Here is a 19,884-nt window from a genome sequence, read left to right as displayed (position 1 = left end):
ATTGTATGAATGTATTGTATGTAGTATGTATGTAGTATATATGTGGTATGTATGTAGCATGTAGTATGTATGTAGTATGTATGTAGCATGCATGTAGCATGCAGTATGTATGTAGCATGCATGTAGTATATATGTAGTATGTATGTAGCATGTAGTATGTATGTAGTATGTATGTAGTATATATGTAGTATGTATGTAGCATGTAGTATGTATGTAGCATGCATGTAGTATGTATGTAGTATGTATGTAGTATATATGTAGTATGTATGTAGCATGTAGTATGTATGTAGCATGCATGTAGTATGTATGTAGCATGCATGTAGTATGTATGTAGCATGTAGTATGTATGTAGCATGCATGTAGTATGTATGTAGCATGCATGTAGTATATATGTAGTATGTATGTAGCATGTAGTATGTATGTAGCATGCATGTAGTATGTATGTAGTATGTATGTAGTATATATGTAGTATGTATGTAGCATGTAGTATGTATGTAGCATGCATGTAGTATGTATGTAGTATGTATGTAGTATATATGTAGTATGTATGTAGCATGTAGTATGTATGTAGCATGCATGTAGTATGTATGTAGCATGCATGTAGTATGTATGTAGCATGCATGTAGTATGTATGTAGCATGTAGTATGTATGTAGCATGCATGTAGTATGTATGTAGCATGCATGTAGTATGTATGTAGTATATATGTGGTATGTATGTAGTATGTATGTAGTATGTATGTAGCATGTAGTATGTATGTAGCATGCATGTAGTATGTATGTAGTATTTTTTTTTTTTTTTTTTTAACATTTAACACATTAGCCGGATGATGGGACTACTACTGTCCCATCATTGGCTAATGTGTCAATCACTGTCATGGTAGCAGGCATCGCCAGATGGGACTTGTAGTCCCATCGGACGATGCTTGCACAGACCCCCAGACATCAGCACAGCCCCCCGGCAGGCCGGCACAGCCCCCCGGCAGGCCGGTACAGACCCCCACAGGGTGCACAGACCACCGGCAGGCCGGCACAGCCCCCCGGCAGGCCGGTACAGACCCCGGGCAGTCCACACAGCCCCCCGGCAGGCCGGCACAGCCCCCCGGCAGGCCGGCAGAGACCCCCGGAAGGCCCGAAATGACGGCGCATCATGATGCGCACACACCGCGCATCATGATGACGTCAGGCTGTCAATCAACTGTGAACTTCCGATTCCGATACCGACTTCCGATATTGAAAAAATATCGGAAGTCGGTATCGGAATTCCGATACAGCAAGTATCGGCCGATACCCGATACTTGCGGTATCGGAATGCTCAACACTACTTATTACGCCATCTGAACTCCTGACGTTGCGCCTTAGACAAAACTCTATCACATTGCATAGGTTCAGACGTCTGTTCAACCGGTGGCAACACCTCTCGTGCGATCCTGCGTTCACGTAAACGCCGATCAACCTGAATGGCTAATGACATAGAATCGTCCAGACCAGAGGGAACAGGAAATCCCACCATAGTATCTTTTACGGCTTCTGACAAACCCTTCCGAAAGAGAGCAGCCAAGGCATTATCATTCCAGGTAGTAAGGACCGCCCACTTTCGGAACTTTTGACAGTACAACTCTGCAGAATCTCGACCCTGGTTCAATGCCAACAGGGTCTTTTCAGCCTGATCAATAGCATTAGGTTCGTCATACAACAACCCCAAAGCTTGAAAGAATGCGTTCACATTAGTCAGAATAGGATCATCTGGTTTCAAAGAAAACGCCCAATCCTGGGGATCGCCACGCAGCAAAGAGATGACAATTTTAACCTGCTGCGCGGAGCTCCCTGACGAGTTAGGCTTCAAGGCAAAAAATAATTTACAATTATTTTTGAAACTCAAAAATTTAGATTGATCCCCAAAAAATACATCAGGTGTAGGGATCTTTGGTTCAACAGCATGCGAATGAGCAAGGTAGGCGGAAATTCCCCGCACTTCCGCAGCGAGCTGCTCCACACGATCAGACAATTACTTTATCTCCATTGAGAGAAAAAAAAATTCCCCCTACGGCCTCAGAGATATAGAGGAAAGAATATACACACACCTTTTTTTTTTTTTTTTAAGCACAATTCTTTCCTGCTATTGAGTACCCTAGGATCTGCGGTATGGCGGGTGATTCTGTTATGATTGAGTCAACGTAGGAGGCAAAAACAGAAATGCTAGCTAAGTCCAGAAAACCAGAGAAGTTGGCAGCTATCGGATTGCAGACCCCTGAACCTATCAACACAACTAGCAGTAGCCGTTGGGGGTTCCTACGATGCCCTAGACCCCTCGATCACAGCCGGAGAATTAAATAGGCCTAAAGAAAGAAAGGGGAAATCTAAACTGCCCCAGAGCAGACCCCAAAGCAATAGGCAGCCCCCAACATATAATGACGGTGAAGCAAGATGAAAACACTAACACAGACAGAAAGATAGACTGAGCAAAGACGGGGCCCAAGCTAACTAGATAGAAAAGGACAGGAAGGCTGCTGTCTGCAATCCGTGAAAAACCCTATGAAAATAAGAGCCAACAGACTGACAATGAAAAAGGTCCTGAAGACGCTAGGCTTCAAAAAAGCTATGTCAGTACTCAGGAATATTCTGAAGACAGAGCAACAGGCAAAAGGAGATTCAGCTCACCCCAGCAGGGAATGGCAGAATCCAGAAAAGCAAGGAAAACAAAAACAAATGCTAACAGGCAAAGCAAAAAACTTAGCTTTAGAGGAGCAGGAATCAGACTGGTGTCCTAGAAGTCCACAGAGAAATCACCCGTAGGGCAGAAGGGCGTCAGCAGCCTTATATCCAGTCCGTGACTCCACTCAGTCAGTCATCCTCATTAGGCTCAGGTGCCTGATAATCAGGCTCATTACCTTCCTTTACCAGAAGAGGGAGTTCACCAGACCTCAGTGACGAAGGGGAAAATGAACTCACAACAGCACTCACTGCGCACCCCCTCAAGATTTCCAGCCTGTATCTTCACTGCCCGGCGGCAGTGCAGCAGTGTAAGCTGACGCAGCTCTCAGCAGCTGAGCTGCATGGACAAGATGGCAGCCGCCTCATGGGGGATCTAGCCCCCGCTCCTGTCTCCCCCGCCGCCCGCTCTCAGAAATTGCCTCATGACTTGCCGCGGGGTACCCAGGGAGTCCCAACGTCCAAATGGGTCCAGCCAGCTCCCGGTAAGCCATCAGAAAGAGGTCCTAAGTCCAGGATGATGAGGAGCTCTCCTAGCCAGCGTCCTCTCCTGCTCACAGCATAGCCACGCCCCCAAAATAAAAATAATTATAGATTTGCTCTGTTTCCCTTTTTTGGAGCTATCTAAGGTCTTATTGCATTGCATTCTGAGCTGACATTTGTATTTTTTCCAATTCGGGGTACTTATGAAATTTGAATCACTTTTGTTGCACTTTTTTGGGGAGGTTTTAAAAAACCCCTGCAAATCTGACATTTTTTTTCTTTACTGTACGGGTTAATACATTTTATATTTTAACTGTTTAATTAACCAGATTTTTATGGTTGTGGTTTTTGTGAGGTTAATTGGGTAATAGTGATCTCAAAATAATAAGTTTTCATGCATCCTTTAATAAGATATTTGGTAGAGGAGTTACAAGGACACTAAACTTCAGGAAGGCAAATTTCCAACAGTTGAGAGATGATCTTACTGCAATAAACTGGGACGATATCCTGAGACATAAAAATACAAAAAGAAAATGGGAGACTTTTATTAGCAACCTGAATAGGACCTGTGCACAATATATACCGTACGGAAATAAACATGCTAGAAATAGGAGGAAACCACTATGGTTAAATAGAGCTGTAAGGGGCTCAATAAGTGACAAAAATATAGCATTTAGAGAATTAAAGCAAGTAGGTAGGGATGAGGCATTAAATACAGAAAATTAATTTCTGTAAAAAGCAAATCAAGGCAGCAAACATTGAGACAGAGAGACTCATTGCCAGAGAGTAAAAATAATCCCAAAATATTCTTTTAAATCAACCAAGAAAAAGTGTGCACACTTTTTCTTGGTTGATTTACTAGCATTTTTTCTGACACTGCTGTGACGGGTGTCTTAGTGCTGCTGCTGGAACTAATCTCACATAAGCGCCACTGAATCTCCATTTATACCAAAATATTCTTTATCTACATAAATGCCATATATACTCAAATATAAGCCGAGATTTTCAGCCGATTTTTTGGGGCTGAAAGTCCCCCTCTCAAGCTTATATTCGAGTCATATGCACCAGGGGTTCGGAGGGGGGCGGGGGTGTCAGGTCATACTTACCCGTCCTGGCACGGTGTCTGCAACCCCCAGCTTCTCTGCGATCTCCCTTCCTTCCTTCAGCAGTCACATGGTACCGCTCATTAAACTCATGAATATGCGCATATTCATGAGTTTTAATGAGCAGTACTACGTGACCGCTGAAGGCAGGAAGGGAGATCACGGAGAAGCTGGGGGCTGAAGAGACTGCGCCAGGACGGGTAAGTATAGTGATACTCACCTGTCCTGCGTCCATGGCTGCTTCCTGCTGTCTGGCATGTCATCTGTCAGTGATGTTCAGAAAGCAGAGGGTGCGGTGACATGGTTAGTGCGCGCCGTGCCCCCTGCAGTCTGAACATCACTGACAGATGAAGTGACAGACAGCAGCAAGCAGCGATGGACCGCGGGGCAGGTGAATATCTCAAGTGCCAGCAGTGACACCGGCACCTGACACCCAGCGACGGAGAGGTGTCATTTTTTTAATTTTTAAATGTAGCAGCAGCGGCAGTACATGAGGGCAGCATATGGGGGCCATAATCTATGGAGCATCTTATGGGGGCAGCATATAGGGGCATAATCTATGGAGCATCTTATGGGGCAGCATATGGGGGCCATAATCTATGGAGCATCTTATGGGGGCAGCATATAGGGGCATAATCTATGGAGCATCTTATGGGGGCAGAATATGGGGGAATAATCTATGGAGCATCTTATGGGGCAGCATATGGGGGCATAATCTATGGAGCATCTTATGGGGCAGCATATGGGGGCATAATCTATGTAGCATCTTATGGGGGCAGCATATAGGGGAATAATCTATGGAGCATCTTATGGGGCAGCATATGGGGCAATAATCTGGCACATCTTATGGGGGCATAATCTATGGAGCATCTTATGGGGGCAGCATATAGGGGCATAATCTATGGAGCATCTTATGGGGCCATAACCTTTATGGAGCAGCGTATGGGGCATATTATTCTATGGAGCATCTTATGGGGCCATTATTAACCTTTGTGCAGCATTATATGGGGTGTATTTTGTATGGAGCATCTTATGGGGCTATCATGAACTGTATGGAACATTATGTGGGGCTCCTGATTCAATATGGATATTCAAAAACATTTAACCTACTGATGTCTCAATTAATTTTACTTTTATTGTTAACTATTTTTATTTTTTAAATTCACCAGTAGCTGCTGCATTTTCCACCCTAGGCTTATACTCGAGTCAGTGAGTTTTCCCAGCTTTTTGTGGCAAAATTAGGGGGGTCGGCTTATATTCGACTATATACGGTAGTAAGAAACTCAAAAATGATAGTGTTGTCCCCCTTAAAAATAGTGTGGGTGAAATGATGGATGAGGATGAGGAAAAAGCCAATATGCTAAATGACTTTTTTCAACAGTATTTACACAAGAAAATCCCATGACGGATAACATGATCAGTGATAAAAAATTCTCCATTAAATGTCACCTGCTTAACCCAGCAGGAAGTACGGCGGCGTCTAAAAATCACTAAGATTGACAAATCCCTGGGCCCGGATGGGATACATCCCCGAGTACTGCAGGAATTAAGTACAGTCATAGATGGACCATTATTTTTTATCTTTAAAGATTCCATAATTACAGGGTCGATGCCACAGGACTTTTCGGTCTTACATCAGACCTTCATCAGTTACAGAATAAAGTAAAGTTATTAGGTCAGGTGGACCAATAATCTTGGATGAAGATCAGTAGGGCAAGGGTTGTCAGACCTGTGCACATATAGGGTTAAGTGTGCTGTGCCTCAGTGGCATGTGCAGACGCAGTGTCCACAGGACCAGCAGTGGACACTGTGTCTGCACATGCCACTGAGGCAGAGCACACTTAACAAATAACAAAATATCCGATTTTTTATAGGGTTATTTTTTTACTCCTTATACTCAGCTCAACCCTTGGCAATAGTATTTTGTATATTATTTGTTATGTAAAGATATTGATTTTTGCTATTTACATGTTTTTGCAGGCCTTGACAAAGGTCATTCTGACCAAAACATTTGGCTTATTTTCTTGTACATACTCTCTGCTGCACTAAGGCTAGGTTCACATTAGCGTTTCTGTGCGCAGTGTATCATCTGCATGCGCAAACGCTTGCCAAAACACATTTAACGCATGCTTATGCTGTCTTTTATCTGCATTAGCTTATGCTTGACGCTAAAAAAAGCTGCGTGTGCATATGTTTGTATGCTTTTTTGCATGCGTTTGCGTTGTTTATGCACATGCGTTTGATATTTCCATGAGAATTTTGGTATGCAGACAATGTTTTTCCAGTAGAATTTCCTTGACACAAGCCACACACAATGGGCATGTCTCATGGGATTTTTAGCTATAGACCCTGCACAGATGAAATACTCTTCTTTTTCTGCTGTGTCCAACTGCAAGATGGATTTTAGTGTGGATAGCTTCAATCTTAATCTTGATTTGTCATTGAAATTGGCTTTTGCCTTTGCTGTGGCTTGTAAAGAAGAAGAAAATGACAGAGAAGATGTCGTCGTCGCTATTGGCAACACCCCATCGTTGAAATCTGAGAGAGCCGTGGAACCTACTACTCGTTGTACACCGCGCTGCGTGACAACACAGAGAAGTTTTTCGACTACACAAGGATGTCGGAACAGAGCTTCAATGACTTGCTGCTATGTGTCCGACAATCCATCACCAGGCAAGACACAGAACTACGTCAAGCAATTCCTGCTGAGGAACGTCTGTAGGTGACCATAAGGTATGTAATTTTGAAAAAGAAACACATGACATTAGTATTCTTGTTATATAAGCCATTTACTGATTTTTTTTTTCCATTTTCTGTTTCGCAGATTCCTGGCTATCGGAGAGACCTTATCTCTACATTTTCACTTCTGGATTTGAATGTCCACCCTTTCTGGGATAGTTGCAGACACCATCTGTGCTTTATGTGACGTTCTTCGTGAAGAATTCCTCCCCTAACCAACAACTGAAATGCAACAAAATTCCAGGGTATTTGTAATTTTCCAAACTGTTTGAGGGCTGTGGACGGCAAACATTTGGATTATGAAACCTTCTGGAAGTGGATCCGAGTATTTCAATTACAAAAAATACTTTTCGATTGTTCTTATGGTGATTGCAGATGCTGTCTGTCGATTTGTCACCGTGGACGTTGGCTAATTTTGATGAGGAAATTACTCTCAGACTTTCAAAGAGTCTGTACAGGAATAATTTCAATTTTCCAATGCCATGACCTTTTCCAAACACTGAAGGACCACCAATGCCGTTTGTTGTGGTTGGGGATGAGGCGTTTCAAATGTGTGCCAACCTCCTAATATCGTACTCGAGTCGGGACTTGAATCACACCAAAAGGATTTACAACTACCAACTGACAAGGGCATGAAGAACTGTGAAGTATGCCTTTGGTATGCTGTTATCTAAATGGTGCATTTTGGGAACAGCCCTCAATCTAAAAACTGAGACAACTGATGAGGTTGTTAAAGCATGTGTTGTTCTGCACAATTACATCCTTGCAAAACAGCGACACCATTTAGAACTTAAGGAACCTGTTGCTATCACATTGCATGATTACCAAGATCACCCTCTGAGGACTACAGTGGAAGTTGCCCAAATGAGGGATAACTTTGCTGCTTACTTTGTTTCGGATATTGGATGTGTGGCATGGCAAGACAAAATAGTTTAATCCGCTTGTAAGTAAATGTACCTGTAATGTTTGTTTATTATTAAAGTAAGCACCTCCACTGGAACACCTGTTACAAATTCACTCCACAATACAATACACACTTGTGTGTTTTCAAATGAACAAACAAAGAAAACACAGGGAATGTGAAAACAAAATTCAATTTTTATTAACAAAAATACAAAAAAATTGTTTTTTACATACATTAACTTTAACCAATAAATTAGAATCGGGTTTAGGTTCGGGGTCTGTCCAATGGTGTGATATTGTGGACCTGGGGGGTGTCGGGCTGGGATGATTGTGTATGAGTCGGTGACGGAGTGGTTACAGGAGAAGCGGCAATAAAATGTAGGATTGGTCCACGGATGGTGTGGTCTACGATGTCACAGATGGGACTAAATAATTGGGCAGATAACAACATTGAGAGCAGATGGAACATTGGGGATGACAACACATTAGGAGTTGAAAATAAATTAGAAGGGATAGATACATTGGAAGGGAGAGACCCAAGGGAAGCTGGAGACAGATTGGACAACAGAGACACATTGGGAGGTGAGGGTGGAGGTGGGTCCTTTTTTGGCGACCTTTTCTTCTCCCGGTCTTTACTTTCAGGTGCTGAGCAGAGTCAGTACTGGGTGCCTTTTTTTTGGTGTTCCCTTGGCAATTCTTACTTGCATGTTTCAGGCATGCCACACGGCTGGAAGCTGCATGCTGCAGGGGTGCTGCACTTGACTGCGTGGTGGAAGCTGCATGCTGTAGGGGTGCTGCACTCTGCAGCGTGGTGTAGCTCAGAACTGGAGGAACTGTTATAATGTCCAGCGGTGGTGGTGGAGGATAGTTGACTTGTACTGTCATCAGCTGTTGGGCTGATGCATATCCAACTCCTTGAGATGTGTGCAGTGGTGCTGGCGTCTTCTGCCACTGATCCTGTGCTAGCCCTTGTTGCCGTGTAGGTAAAGAAAAGTGTGCCTGCTGGTGAAATCCTGACTACGGATGGTAGGTTTGGGACTGCTGCATGGCCTAGCTGTAAGCATCCTGACAGGCCTTCATTACATACATCTGGAGTTTAGGCGATAGGTTCTCTGACACCCCCCACTCTATTGCAGATAAAAATGTTGCACCGGTCAAGGCTTCGTTGGACTTCCTGGAAAAGTTTGTTCACCTGAATGAAACCACTATCCAGTCTTTCTACAACCGCCCTCATCCCATCTTGGAAGATGGAACTTAAGTGAATAAACTCGAGCATGACTGATCTCTCCCAGGCCCTCAGCCGCTGGCAAGAAGACCCAACAAAACCAGTGGCAGAGGGCAAAACCTGATGGACCGGCTGCCTGTTCCCCAACCTGTGAAGCCTGCCTCGTTGCTCCATTGCTGTGGATGATTGGGACTGTTCGTTGGCTGGTCGATGAGGGGCTGTTACAACTGAGGACGATCCAGGTTTTGTGTGTCAAATAAATTAAAAACATTACTAAAAAAAGCACTTTATATAGTAAAAACATTACACACGGCCATGCATACAGCTTATAGTAATACAACACAAAAGATGCTCATGTTCGCTGAGCAACTGCAGGCCTCAGGAAAGACAGCATGCGACGGTATCTGTATTTCATGACCTTTGGAGCAGCACTACTTCGAACCCGAATCTCCTCTCTCATTTCCTTATTGAAGCGATCCTTCACCGAACTACAACAGACTTTTACTCTCTTCACTGTGAAGGAAAAAAAATTTGTAAAACAAGGCACCTACATTTACAGGTTCACTGACGCATCAAACCATGTTGCAATACTTACGAAAATCTTTTCTGTCTTGTGGGGTGGTATGGTCCCAATCAGCCAACAGCAATCTGACCGCTTCTTCCCAGTGTCGTCAAATCAATCATGAGTCAAAATGGTGACGATCACGGGTGTCCCACAATTCTACTCGCTCTGGCACAAGAGGAATCAGTTGGTTATTGTCAATGAAGGGTTTTCCTTCCTCACGTTGTGGAACCTATATATCAAAGAAACCAAAAAAAACAAAGCAAAAAATAAATTATAAGTCATACAGTTTTAAAGATACAAAACTTAAACCAAATTCAATTACAGCTCTGATAATGAAAAGATTACTTATAACCCATCTTTCCTCCACAGGAACTTGAGCCCAGCAATCCAGGGAAGATTCATTTGCTCTCGCATGCTCCTGCTTTTCCGCACTGAAAGGTTCCTGTAAAGAAAATACATGATTTACCACATATGAAGTATTGAGAGTCAATACATACCAATCAGTATAGCAAATGTGATTAATTCCTCAGTTTCATGTCCACTCTGGGAAGCATTCAGGTCTTTACTGGAGGACATGTTGGAATAGAAGGCAGCAGTCAAGTGAAACACTACATAACATAACAGAAAAGAACAGATAAGAAAAATTGAACTTGTTAAAAGAGCCGACAATGTAGCCAAAGCAAAAAAAAGGCAAAATTATAAAAACCATAGACACTAAGACTTACAGTAAAGGCAGTAGGCCAACAGCACAGCAGTCAGGCAGCACTGAACCAGGGTAGCAGCACAACACCAGGACAGCAGCAATCTGGGACAGGAGAACCGCAGTCTACAAGGAACAGAAAGGAAGAGTGATGAAGAGTGTGAGACTGGACAGAGTGTGAGACTGGACAGAGCAACATAGTAATTGAAAAGTACAGACACTCATACTTACACTAAGTAGCAGCTGAGAGGGCCAGGACCACACCACCGGACAGGATAAATCAGGCACAGGAGAAATCCAGAACAGGACTAATCCAGAACAGGAGCACCGCACAGTCTACAAGGAACAGAAAGCAAAACATAAGACATATAGTGATGAAGAGTGAGAGACTGAGCAGAGCAATATAGTAATTGAAAAGTACAGACACTCATACTTACATTAAGTAGCAGCTGAGAGGGCCAGGACCACACCACCGGACAGGAGAAATTGGGGACAGGAGAAATCCAGAACAGGACTAATCCAGGACAGGAGCACCACACAGGAGCAGTGTGTAAACTGTTTGGGTAAGAATACAAGGACAGAACAATGGAAAGGACAACATTGTAGGCATTTACTACAGGCTGCCTGTGCAAGCTGAAGATATGGATGAACTCTTTATGCATGTCCTGGGCCCTGTATTGTTCAACATCTTTATCAACGATTTAGATGAAGGAATTGAGGGTAAACTGATTAAATTTGCTGATGACACAAAGCTAGGAGGGATAGCTAATACTAGAGAAGAGAGAGGATTCAAACAGATATAAATAAACTGTAGCAGTGGGCAGCAACTAGCAGAATGGTTTTTAACAGGGAAAAATGCAAAGTACTACATCTGGGCAATAAAAATGAAAAAAGCGTATACGGAATGGGAGGAATAGGGCTAAGCAACAGCACATGTGAAAAAGACTTGGGTATGCTAATAGATCACAGACTGAATATGAGTCAACAGTGTGATGCAGCAGCAAAAAAGGCAAATGCAATTCTAGGATGTATTGACAGAAGCATACAGTCTCGATCACATGAAGTCATTATTGCCCTCTACTCCTTTTTTGTCAGACCTCGTCTGGAATACTGTGTCCAGTTTTGGGCGCCACATTTAGCGAATCCTGCTTTGAGCAGGGGGTTGGACCAGATGGCCCAGGAGGTCCCTTCCAACTCTACGATTCTATGATTTTAAAAAAGATATCAACAAACTGAAGCATGTTCAGAAAAGAGCGACCAGAATGGTGACCGGTCTGCAAACCCTGTCTTATGAGGAAAGCTTGCAGGATTTGGGAATGTTTAGCTTGCAAAAGACAAGACTGAGAGGAGACTTAATAACTGTCTACAAATGTCTCAAGGGCTGTCACATTGCAGATGGATCATCTTTATTCTCATTTGCACAAGGAAAGACTAGAAGCAATGGGATGAAACTGAATGGGAGGAGACACAGATTAGATATTAGAAAAAACTTTTCGACAGAGTGATCAATGATTGGAACAGGCTGCCCAGAGAGGTGGTGAGTTCTCCTTCAATAGAAGTCTTCAAACAGAGGCTGGACAGATATCTGTCTGGGATGATTTAGTGAATCCCTGCTTTGAGCAGGGGGTTGGACTAGATGGCCCAGGAGGTCCCTTCCAACTCTACGATTCTGTGATTCTACAGTCTACAAGGAACAGAATGCAAAACATATGACACAAAGTGATGAAGAGTGAGACTGGGCAGAGCAATATAGTAATTGAAAAGTACAGACACTCATACTTACATTAAAGAGAAGGTGCCATCAAAAAAACATTTTTCTCAACAATTGATAAAATATAAAAAATTAATGTTTAAATTTTCTTAAAAAATATTATCATTTGTTTATAATTTAGTAAAATATGAAAAATAATTTTAAAAGATTTGGTATTTCCACTTTTAAACACTAGGGGGAGCAGCTACTTAAATTTGACAAAAACCTAGTGTACAACTAGCTTACATTACTGCCCTGCAGTAAATATAGGCTGAACCTGCTGACTTGGGTGTGATGTCACTCCTCTCCTCCCGTCCTGGGTGTTTGCTAAAGGATAAGAGAGGATGAGATTTTTTTTTTCCAAAATCATATTTATTGAAATTTTACATAGTTAAACAGCAAAACACATCAATTCCGCAAACAGTGCAGAGTAGATTAATAATACATCAAGAAAACAGACATACAAATTTAGGAGGCAAGGAATAAGGGGGAAAAGGGGGTAGGTACACCTAAGTATACGACTGTAAATTACTTAGATCAAAGGTCTTAACTAGTGTTGAGCTTTCCGATACCGCAAGGTATCGGGTATCGGCCGATATTAGCTGTATCGGAATTCCGATACTTGTTTCATATCGGATACCGGAATCGGAAGTTCCCATAATGCTATCAGCCCGCTCGCTTTGATTCAGCCAATGGGAATCCTCAGAAGTGTGGGCACATCCTGTTAGGCATGTATGCATGTTAACTATTGGCATGGCTGTGATTGGCTGCTGAAATGATGTCATAATGCACTATAAAAGCCACCGCCGATGCCATTTCTGGTCACTCTGCTGTGAATTCAGTTAGGGACAGGCTGCTGTTGAAGACTGTGAGGGACAGTTAGAAATAGCGATTCTCAAAACAATATTGTGCTTTACCCAGGCTACATAAACCACCACTGTAGCTTTATTTTCTCTAGCAGCAGTGTTCACAGCTGTCTGCAAGGGCTGTGTGAGTGCAGCTCACGCTGTGGAGTTGGTCCTTCAGCCACGTCTGGTTGTAGGCCGCCCAGCGTGCCTCAGTGCTGCCTCATACATATTTTTCTTTTTGAGTTGCTTATTTTTCAAAAATTCTATCTAGTGTGCTTCCATCCGTATCCATATACGTTGGTTGCAAACACTAGTAGTAGACAGCGGAGCCTTTTTGCAGCCTTTCAGTGCTAGTGCCCACTTAGCTGCACTGTTCACGGCTGTCTGAGAGGTCTCTGACTGTGTGTGAGTGCAGCTCACGCTGAGTAGTGTGTCCCGCAGCTACGTCTGGTTGTAGGTCGCTCAGCGTGTCACTGCCTCACACATTTTTCTTTTATTGCAGCTCATTTTTTCTCCTATTAGTGTGCATCCATCCGTATCCATATACGGTGGTTGCAAACACTCTAGGAGTACACAGCGGAGCCTTTCTGCAGCCTGTCAGTGCTAGTGCCCACTTAGCTGCACTGTTCACGGCTGTCTGAGAGGTCTCTGACTGTGTGTGAGTGCAGCTCACGCTGAGTAGTGTGTCCTGCAGCTACGTCTGGTTGTAGGCCGCTCAGCGTGCGTCACTGCCTCACACATATTTTTCTTTAATTGCAGCTCATTTTTTCTTCTCCTATTAGTGTGCATCCATCCATATCCATCTACATTGGTTGGTTGCAAACACTATATAGGAGCAGATAGAGGAGCCTTTTTTCTGGCTTGTGCCCTTCAGCTGCAGCCAGATTAGTATTACCCAATTTTTTTGGAGCCTCATCTTTTGCATTGTATGTTACCTGCCTGCATTGTAATAGCTCCAGAAAGTTGGTGATACTCTGACTTTCAAATCTTTGGTCACATCCTTTTAGTTTTTTTTCCCCCCCAAAAAAAACAAAAAACAACAAAGTTCACCAAACACTACATTTGAAAGTTGTGTAGGCCACATTATCTCCCATTAAAGTGTAGTCCACACACACACTTCATAAAATTAGTGTTTCTTATACCTGTAACCAGCTGTTCAGGAATAAGCACACTAAGGCCCCCCTTTGTACTTTTCTGCCTATCTTTCTCAGTCTAGCAAGATGAAGGCAGGGAGTAAGGCACGTGGCCGTGGGCGTGGAGTTTCAGCAGGGAGAGGACGTGGGGATTCTGCAGGGAGAGGACGTGATGATTCTGTGCCTGCTGTTGGCACCAGTGAGTCAGCATCCCCTAGTTTTAGCAGGCAACAGTCCTTTATGCGCAGCTTTGTAGGACCTCACCGTACCCCACTGCTGCGGGAGGAACAAATTGAAGCCGTTGTGGGATGGATAGCAGATAATGCATTGACTTCAATTACTTCCACATCCTCTCAGGGCCAGAGCACCGAAGAGCAGCCATCTGTCTCTTGACCACCTGCCAAAGTGCGATTGCAGTCAGAGAGCCCTGGACATGAGCCATCACAGTCTCTACTTCTGTTCTCGGATTCTGTTGGTTTTGAAAGAGGGGGCCAGCCAAGCAGCATTCCAGAATGTGAAGAAGAGGGAGTATGCAGTGATGCGCAGCTTCTTTGCCCCTCTGAATCTGAAGAGGCGGGTGGGCCAGTGCCTATGGTCAGCACACCTCAGTACGGATCAGATGATAACGAGACTCAGTTACCACTTTCTGGTGCGTACGGTGCTGGCGAGACAACCCAGGAGAAGCAGGTGTTTGAAGAGGGGATTGTAGATGATGAGGTCCTTGACCCATCATGGCGTGAGGAACAGGAAGATGGTGGGAGCAGCTCTGAGGAAGAGATTCCCCGAACGGCCAAAACCGGAGGGAGAGGGAGGGGCAGACTTGGTTGCCTGTAGCCTCCACTTCGGCACCCGTTAGGAGCATTCCACTTTCAAAAGGCAAAACGGGCGCTCCCAAGACTTGCAGTGCGTGGTCCTTTTTTGACACAGTTGCAGATGACATTTGCTTTGTCAAATGCAAGCTGTGTCATCAGAGAGTCAAAAGAGGGAAAAATGTCAGCAACCTCAATACCACTAATATGTGGAAACATGTGCGGACCAAGCACGAGGTGGAGTTACACCTGGTGAAAGGGGAAAAAAAAAAAACTCTTTTAAATCTTCTTCCTGAGCGAGTGTGAACGAGTTGAGTGTGACCTGAGCGTAAGTGCGAACTGTGGTAAGTGTGTGACTTGAAATTCAGTGAAGAGGTATTTGGAAAACCTATAACAAATACCTGTGTGAGTTGCTGAATTGTAAGTTGCTGAGTGCTTTCTACCTGTTCAATTTTTGCGGGGCTTTGGGGGCTTGTTTAACCTATATTTTCTCTCTTCAGGGTTAATCTCTTACAGTCATGGCCAAAAGTATTGACACCCCTGCAATTCTGTCAGATAATATTCAGTTTCTTCCTGAAAATGATTGCAAACACAAATTCTTTGGTATTATTATCTTCATTTAATTTGTCTTAAATGAAAAAACACAAAAGAGAATGAAGCAAAAAGCAAAACATTGATCATTTCACACAAAACTCCAAAAATGGGCCGGACAAAAGTATTGGCACCCTCAGCCTAATACTTGGTTGCACAACCTTTAGCCAAAATAACTGCGACCAACCGCTTCCGGTAACCATCAATGAGTTTCTTACAATGCTCTGCTGGAATATTAGACCATTCTTCTTTGGCAAACTACTCCAGGTCCCTGATATTTGAAGGGTGCCTTCTCCAAACTGCCATTTTTAGATCTCTCCACAGGTGTTCTATGGGATTCAGGTCTGGACTCATTGCTGGCCACCTTAGAAGTCTCCAGTGCTTTCTCTCAAACCATTTTCTAGTGCTTTTTGAAGTGTGTTTTGGGTTATTGTCCTGCTGGAAGACCCATGACCTCTGAGGTAGACCCAGCTTTCTCACACTGGGCCCTAAATTATGCTGCAAAATTTGTTGGTAGTCTTCTGACTTCATAATGCCATGCACACGGTCAAGCAGTCCAGTGCCAGAGGCAGCAAAGCAACCCCAAAACATCAGGGAACATCTGCCATGTTTGACTGTAGGGACCGTGTACTATTCTTTGAATGCCTCTTTTTTCTCCTGTTATCTCTATGTTGATGCTTTTGCCCTAAAAGCTCTACTGTTGTCTCATCTGACCAAAGAACCTTCTTCCAAAATGTTTTAGGCTTTTTCAGGTAAGTTTTGGCAAACTCCAGCCTGGCTTTTTTTTTGTCTCGGGGTAAGAAGTGGAGTCTTCCTGGGTCTCCTACCATACATTCCCTTTTCATTCAGATGCCGACGGATAGTACGGGTTGACACCGTTGTACCCTCGGACTGCAGGGCAGCTTGAACTTGTTTGGATGTTAGTGGAGGTTCTTTATCCAACATCCGCACAATCTTGCGTTGAAATCTCTTGTCAATTTTTATTTTCCGGCCACATCTAGGGAGGTTAGCCACAGTGCCATGGGCTTTAAACTTCTTGATGACACTGCGCACGGTAGACACAGGAACATTCAGGTCTTTGGAGATGGACTTGTAGCCTTTAGATTGCTCATGCTTCCTCACAATTTGGTTTCTCAAGTCCTCAGACAGTTCTTTGGTCTTCTTTCTTTTCTCCATGCTCAATGTGGTACACACAAGGACACAGGACAGAGGTTGAGTCAACTTTAATCCATGTCAACTGGCTGCAAGTGTGATTTAGTTATTGCCAACACCTGTTAGGTGCCACAGGTAAGTTATAGGTGCTGTTAATTACACAAATTAGAGAAGCATCACATGATTTTTCGCACAGTGCCAATACTTTTGTCCACCCTCTTTTTTATGTTTGGTGTGGAATTATATCCAATTTGGCTTTAGGACAATTCTTTTTGTGTTTTTTCATTTAAGACATATTAAATGAAGATAATAATACCAAAGAATTTGTGTTTGCAATCATTTTCACGAAGAAACTGAGTATTATCTGACAGAATTGCAGGGGTGTCAATACTTTTGGCCATGACTGTATTTTACTATCTGTGTTTTTAAGGGTAAACTATATTGCATTTAAATCTTGAGGTGTAACTATATTCACAAGGGGTTAATTAAGGGTGGGAGTTCATACAGTAATTAAGGGTTTATAAGGGGCAGCTGGTTGGGGCTCAACTCCTTTTGGAAGTGCTTTGAGCAGCAAGGTGGTGTGCTGGTGAAAGGGGGAAAAAAAAAAAAAACAAAAAAAAACTTTTAAATCTTCCTGAGCGAGTGTGAACGAGCTGAGTGTGACCTGAGCGTAAGTGCGAACTGTGGTAAGTGTGTGACTTGAAATTCAGTGAAGAGGTATTTGGAAAGCCTATAACAAATACCTGTGTGAGTTGCTGAATTGTAAGTTGCTGAGTGCTTTCTACCTGTTCAATTTTTGCGGGGCTTTGGGGGCTTGTTTAACCTATATTTTCTCTCTTCAGGGTTAATCTCTTATTTTACTATCTGTGTTTTTAAGGGTAAACTATATTGCATTTAAATCTTGAGGTGTAACTATATTCACAAGGGGTTAATTAAGGGTGGGAGTTCATACAGTAATTAAGGGTTTATAAGGGGCAGCTGGTTGGGGCTCAACTCCTTTTGGAAGTGCTTTGAGCAGCAAGGTGGTGTGCTGGTGAAAGGGGGAAAAAAAAACAAAAAACTTTTAAATCTTCTTCCTGAGCGAGTGTGAACGAGCTGAGTGTGACCTGAGCGTAAGTGCGAACTGTGGTAAGTGTGTGACTTGAAATTCAGTGACTTTAGATTCAGGGAGTTTCCAAGGGAGGTCTTACTGAATTGCTGTTATATTAATACTTTTTTTTTTTTTTTAATTTATTTTTGCTTATCTTATTGTCTGGTGCAATCCCCATTAGGATGTGCTCCACTATTGCCAATGCCATCCAGTGCACGTCTTGCCGCATGTATGAAATCCTTGAACAGCCGGTCGAGGGTGCATACTGCTGTGCAAGATGTGAACACGTTGTGCATTTGGAAGCCCAGATACTGGATCTAAATGTGCAGCTGGCAACACTGAGATCCATAGACAATATGGAAAGGAGTCTTCTGCTCACTGAGCAGACGCTCACTGGGATAGATGAGGGGGGGGATGCTAGGTTGGAGCTGCAGGACAATGAAGCAGCTAGCTGGGTGACAGAAGGCGGGGTAGAGGGAAGAGCACCAGGGAGGCTAGTCCTGATCTGGCACACCCCAATAAGTTTGCTAAGTTGGCAGATGAGGGGAGTGTTGGTGCAGGAGTAGCACTGCTGCAGCAAGGCATGTCCTCTGAAAGCCGGAGGAGTGTCTGCTCCAGTAAGGGGGGAAATAGGAGAGCAGGGCAGGCCAGACAGGTGCTGGTAGTGGGGGACTCAATTATTAGGGGAACAGATAGGGCAATCTGTCACAAAGACAGGGATCGTCGAACGGTGTGCTGCCTACCTGGCGCTCGAGTCCGACACATCGCTGATCGGGTTGACAGATTACTGGGAGGGGCTGGAGAGGATCCAGCGGTCATGGTGCACATTGGCACAAATGACAAAGTTAGAGGTAGGTGGAAGGTCCTTAAAGATGATTTCAGGGAATTAGGCTGTAAGCTTAAAGCAAGGACCTCCAAGGTGGTATTTTCGGAAATACTTCCTGTAACACGTGCCACGCCAGAGAGGCAACGGGAGATTAGGGAGGTTAATAAGTGGCTCAGGAATTGGTGTAGGAAGGAGGGGTTTGGGTTCCTGCAGAACTGGGACGACTTCTCAGTTGGCTACAGGTTCTACGCTAGGGACAGGCTGCACCTCAATGGGGAGGGTGCAGCTGTGCTGGGGGAGAAAATGGCTAGAAGGTTGGAGGAGTGTTTAAACTAGGGACGGGGGGGAGGGTATTCCTTTTATAGGAGGGGAAGACAGTGCAGATAGAGACCTGGGCACAAATAATGACATTGGGGGTGGCATGGGGGGTGGGGTTAGAACAGTTAATAATTTAAGAAAGAATAGAGGTACAGAGGGATACATAAAGTGCATGTATACTAATGCCAGAAGTCTCGCCAACAAAATGGAGGAATTGGAGTTAATGTTGTTGGAACATAATTATGACATGGTGGGGATATCTGAGACATGGCTGGATGAGAGCCATGACTGGGCTGTTAATTTACAGGGCTATAGTCTGTTCAGAAATGACCGAACAAATTAGCGAGGGGGAGGCGTGTGTTTATATGTAAAATCATCCTTAAAACCCATCCTTCGTGATAATATATATGAATCTAATGAAAATGTAGAGTCCCTGTGGGTAGAGATAAGGGGAGGGGGGAAAAATAATAAATTACTGATAGGGGTTTGTTATAAATCTCCAAAAATAATGGAAGCTACAGAGAATATCCTCATAAAGCAAATAGATGAAGCAGCGACTCAAGGAGAAGTCATTATTATGGGGGACTTCAACTACCCTGAAATACATTGGGGAACCGAAACCTGCAGTTCCAGCAAAGGTAATAGGTTTTTGACTACTATGAGAGACCATTACCTTTCACAACTGGTTCAGGACCCAACAAGAGGGGGGGCACTGCTAGACCTAATATTAACCAACAGGCTAGACCGCATATCAAATGTAAGGGTTGAGGGTCACTTGGGTAATAGTGATCACAAATTAATAAGTTTTCATGTATCCTTTAATAAGATGTGTAGTAGAGGGGTTACAAGGACACTAAACTTCAGGAAGGCAAATTTCCAACGGATGAGAGATGATCTTGGTGCAATTAACTGGGACGATATCCTGAGACATAAAAATAC

The 19,884-nt window shown here is 43.6% G+C and overlaps 1 protein-coding gene and 1 long non-coding RNA gene across 2 annotated transcripts in view; both read left to right on the top strand.

Annotated features, from left to right (window-relative positions):
* TRIO (trio Rho guanine nucleotide exchange factor) overlaps positions 1-19,884 on the top strand; it is a 2,342,529-nt gene that overhangs the window by 1,416,653 nt on the left and 905,992 nt on the right.
* LOC141059647 (uncharacterized) lies at positions 4,465-14,208 on the top strand. Its single transcript, XR_012222575.1, has 2 exons — positions 4,465-7,029; positions 7,121-14,208. It is a non-coding gene; the product is annotated as an uncharacterized lncRNA (long non-coding RNA).

Source organism: Dendrobates tinctorius, unplaced genomic scaffold, assembly GCF_039654945.1.
Source record: "Dendrobates tinctorius isolate UK_male_01 unplaced genomic scaffold, ASM3965494v1 ptg000229l, whole genome shotgun sequence".
NCBI lineage: Eukaryota > Metazoa > Chordata > Amphibia > Anura > Dendrobatidae > Dendrobates > Dendrobates tinctorius.
Note: the sequence above shows the minus strand (reverse complement) of the source record. Positions and strands in the feature narration are given on the sequence as shown.